The sequence below is a fragment of the Musca autumnalis genome, unplaced genomic scaffold, assembly GCF_047663935.1.
Source record: "Musca autumnalis isolate F117 unplaced genomic scaffold, ASM4766393v1 scaffold_1, whole genome shotgun sequence".
NCBI classification, from domain to species: domain Eukaryota; kingdom Metazoa; phylum Arthropoda; class Insecta; order Diptera; family Muscidae; genus Musca; species Musca autumnalis.
This window is the reverse complement of record NW_027411644.1, coordinates 42118980-42123912: the sequence shown is the minus strand read 5'-3', so window position 1 is coordinate 42123912 and position 4933 is coordinate 42118980. Positions and strand designations below refer to the sequence as shown.

The 4933-nt window shown below is 35.2% G+C and overlaps 1 long non-coding RNA gene across 1 annotated transcript; it reads right to left on the bottom strand.

Moving 5' to 3' along the window:
- Positions 1-1224: 1224 nt before the first annotated feature.
- Positions 1225-2777, bottom strand: LOC141390495 (uncharacterized). Its single transcript, XR_012409379.1, has 4 exons — positions 2722-2777; positions 2494-2645; positions 1928-2419; positions 1225-1362 (listed from the first exon to the last, which is right to left on the bottom strand). It is a non-coding gene; the product is annotated as an uncharacterized lncRNA (long non-coding RNA).
- Between the last annotated feature and the right edge of the window lie 2156 nt (positions 2778-4933).

Here is a 4933-nt window from a genome sequence, read left to right as displayed (position 1 = left end):
GTGTTATAAATACCCACGAGTGATGAAGAGAAAATGTCAGGCCACGAAACTACATAATTGTGGAGTTTTTTTCTGATAATTGGTCACTTTCTTGCGATCAAAAAAAAAAAAACTCTTATAAACACGACTTATTTTGGATCCGAATTAAAAAGCTGCGCTAGCGACAAAAAATTCAGATCATCGGATTCTCTCGGATATATTAAGTTCTAACAAAAACAATTATGCCTAATTGGAACCACAAGGACTAGAAGTGTTAAAACTTTTTCAAATGATCCAAGACAAGCCTTAAATTCCATATAAGCGTGAATTTCTAGGCGTTGACGAAAAGAGTAAATCCAGTAATTCCACAGACAGATTAAGAAACAATATTTGAGTAGGACTTAAAATACATGTTAAGAACAATTTGTGGGGGAGGTAAAAGAAGGACAGGACCCATACAAACAATGTCGAACATGATGTGAGTTTGCAAGTGTAGCATATAACCTCTGGATCGAATAAAAGGTATTGATTAAGAAGCGAGTGCACGTATATGGTCCAGCTGTCAGCTCGCCGGTGGGGCAGGTTCTGAGCTTCATCACGCTTTTTCGTTATACTACACTTAAATTATTTTGTTTTATACGTGCTTGTACTGGTACAGATAAAGAAGAAAGAGGCAGAACTATCACTGGCATACTTCAATTCGATAGACTTTGAGGTGTTGACTAGCCTATCATGCCCACCCATCCTTGTCAGATATTCACAAAACCCTTTTAAAACCCGTTTGATATTCTGACTCCCAAATGTACACTGACCTAACTAACTACGCTAAACCATAATCAAACAGAAAAATGATATTTAGAACGAATCCATGATTAATTTATTCCTTAACAGTTCATCTTTCATGTCTCTAAAGGACATCTTACTTATAATAACATAATTCCAAATCTTAGCTTTAGACCTAAAAACGACACCCAATCCGAATGGTTCTTCTGCCAATTTAGGTTACTTAATCTAATTAGTTTAGTTTTCTAAAAAAAATAAATTATTATAATCTTACATCGACTATTCACAATTTTACTACAAACATATTTACTGTCCTATTTACGACCCACATTAAGGCACTGAATCAGGTTGTTTGCTTCGTGATCCCACAGATATTTAAAACGCTGTCGCGAACAACGTTATACTTGCAGATACATGAAGAATTCAAAACAAAGAGAATAAAAATAATGTACTCACATTTGATACGGCAACCAAAAACAATGTTCTCCACCGACGAAAGATCTTTCGAAGAGTGTGTGATACCGTTGATTGAGAGAGTGAGAATACAAATTGAGTATCACTGTTGACATGAATGTTGCTAGACGACTCACAACATTGATTCTGCAAAACAACCTGGATTAGCTGCTGAATTCGAGAGTGGTTCGTTTACAACCTGTAACTAGACCTCAAGCCCAACATCAATCACAGATTCTGATAGACAACAAACGGAGAAGTGAGGGCGCACAAATGTACAATGGTACCGTTGAATGTTTGAATGCTAAAAATTACAGCGTGTTCATGTGTATGTTGGGTTTGCTTCTAGCTACGGTGCAGATTAATGCCAAAGTAAAGACAAAATATTGCGACAATTGAAATTTAAAGAGACAATATTCTTGCATTTAAACTGATTCAACACATAAATGTTATACAAAAGATAACTGATTTAGAAACAATGTGCTTGAAAACCACAAAAAATGTAGCTTGATTTATCGTCACTGCAAAAAAAAGGAAACCTTTATGTTTTGAGTCAGTTTACAGGCACTATGTTTAACTATAACCACTTAATCCTTAGAAATTATACACTTAATTTTATATTCAGTTTTTCCATGGCACTTCCATGTTTTTCCATGGCACTTTGCTAATTCACAACAGTTGACGGTAGTTATTTCAGATCTTTGTTGCATACCTGCACTACTGCTTGACTATTGTATGTCTTATTCTGATCTTTACCATAAGGTGCTGGTTCTTATTTTGTAGTTTCTGGCTAAGCCGGCTTACGGGTATAAATCTTAGATTAGTTGCACTGCTGTTTTTCCATTCCAGCGAATATATTTCGACACTAATATCTCGCAACCAAAAGCCTTCAGCTGTGTTCCGATATTTACGCCGGATTTCGACACAAAATTATCTTGTTCTGATGGCCAATTATTTCCACTAAACTTCTTTTCTTGAACAGCTTATTCTAGCAACTGAAACAGACGACAATCACATGGCAAGGGTTCGATCAATTAGGACCTAATGATCAAACGACACGTTGTGTATTTGTTGTGACTTTGGTGATTGCTCTCAGAAAGCTTTGTTTAAATGAGAAGTTGTGTACTAGGTCAAGCAAAGGCTGGCGTTTGTTGTTGTTGGGGAATAAAGAACAAAACGTGATTACTGACTTTGGGTGCCAGTCCTAACAGAAAGACAAAACAAAGAGGACAATGATATTTCTGTTGGAGTTTTGTAAGGGCAAACAAAAAAACTCACCGAACGTAACAGATGGCACCCAGGCTTAATCATTGAGGGAAAGTAAACGTGTAGATGATAATGATGCTCAGACTGTCATAAAAGATGATGGCAATTGAATTAAACGCCTTTCATTCGCAATCACAGGGAAATTTGAATATGTTTTGCCGACTCTAAAGAATATTTTGAAAAACACATTTATTGGCAACTGATGAATAGATCCGAGTAAATCATTTTTATTTTACGCACCAAGGGAAAACCAACAAAGTATCTCAATTTAAAATTTTATGAAAAATATATTTAAGTGGGAATATTACCAAAAAAAAAATTAATTTAGTGAATACTTCACGTTGCAATTAAAACTTCACTGGGAAAAGATGACTGGCAAAATGGCCGAATGCAATGAAATTTTGCACAAAGAAACCTACATCGACGAAATGTCGATGGCAATATTTCCAGGCAACTTGCAAAACTTGAAAACGGAGGAACTCAGAAGCTAGAAAAATAACCATATATTTTTCCTTTAAACTCCACGTCCAGAGGTCGCTAACAACAAAACTGCATTTTCACCAATTTGTTTAATGATCATTAAAGAGGCAATAGCTATTTAAAGAAATTAGTTTGGAGGGCAAGTGTACCTCTACACAAGAAATATTGTTATATTCGAGAGCTATCGTGCTCATCAGTTATTTCATTTGGTAGACACAGAATTTGTGAACCATTGTCTGACAGGCGTACAGAAGTAACACAGAAAAAAAATTTACTGTATTATAGGAATAGTGTTCATAAATTCTTTCCAAAGTTCAAATTTCTGCATTTCAAGAACGCCTTTCATAAAGAAAACACGTAAAAAAACGTTAAGTTCGGCCCGGCCGAACTTTTCATACCCTCCACCATAAAATATTCTGAACTAAAATGGAATAATTAGTTTTCATTCCTGTCCCCAACTTTAATTGGGTACGTTAAAATGTCAGATAATGTACATAAAATGCTTCATTCGGGAGGCCCTTTTTTATGGTGCCTATATATAACTATGTATGTTGACAATTTTAGGTGGGTTAGAAATTGGGAGGTACCGCTATATAGGGGTTATAATAAAACATGGACCTATGTTGACAGTTTTTAATGAAAGCCTTTAATGTCAAACAACTCCTAATTCGGTTAAAAATTGCAGCTAGAATCCTCAAAATACCGAAAGTCGGTACATAACGTGGGAACTTCAAATATCATTAACAGCTAGTTCGAAGGTATGTGGGCTATACGAAAATATGAACTTAAATGAACAATTTTTGTCGCAGAATTTTTGTTGGCTTTTAAATTTCTAATCAAAAAAAGTTCGTCCAAAAAATAAAGCTATAGCAAAGCTATATATTTTGGGGCTATAGCAAAACATGGACCTACGTTGGTTAAACATTTTAAGTAAAATCCTCAAAGTACCGAAAATCGGGAAGTATCGTTATATTGGGGCTATGTTGAAAATTGTTGATGCAGATGTGTGGTGACCACTACAACCTTCAAATGTCAAATTACAGTTAGTTCGGTTAAAAATTGTAGCTAAAATCATCAAATTAATGAAAATCGGGAGGTTATATGGGGGCTTTATCAGTACATCGACCTTTCTTGACAATTTTTGGTGGAGAGGTGTGGTGACCACTAGGAATTTCAAATGTCAAATGTTCAAATTACAGATAATTCGGTTAAAACTTGTAGGTAAAATTCTCAAAATACCGAAAATCGGGAGGTACCGTTATATGGGGCTATACCAAAACATGGACCTATGTTCATAATTTTTTCGAATATAAGTTTGTTGGTCAGTAAGAACCCTAAATATCAAATTATAGCTAATTCGGTCTAGAAATGTGACTTAAAACGTCAAAATACCTAAAATCAGGCGGTAACGTTATATGGGGGCTATTCCAAAACATGGACCTATGTCCATTAGTTATATAAGTTTATTGACATTTAAGAACCCTAAATGACAATTTATAGCTAAATCGGTCTGAAAATGTAGCTAAAAACGTCAAAATGCCGTAAATCGGGGGTACCGTTATATGGGGGCTATACCAAAACGTGGACCTATGTCCACAACTTTTGTTATTAAAGTTTATTTACACTTAAGAACCCTAAATGTCAATTTATAGCTAAATCGGTCTGAAAATGTAGCTAAAATCTTCAAAATACCGTAAATTGAGGGGCACCGTTATATGGGGGCTATACCAAAACGTGGACCTATGTCCACAAGTTTTGTTATATAAGTTTATTGACATTTAAGAACTCTAAATGTCAAATTATAGCTACATCGGTCTGAAAATGTAGCTAAAAACGTCAAAATACCGTAAATCGGGGGGTACCGTTATATGGGGGTTATACCAAAACGTGGACCTATGTCCCCAAGTTTTCTTATATAAGTTTATTGGCACTTAAGAACCCTAAATGTCAAATTATAGCTAAATCGGTCTGA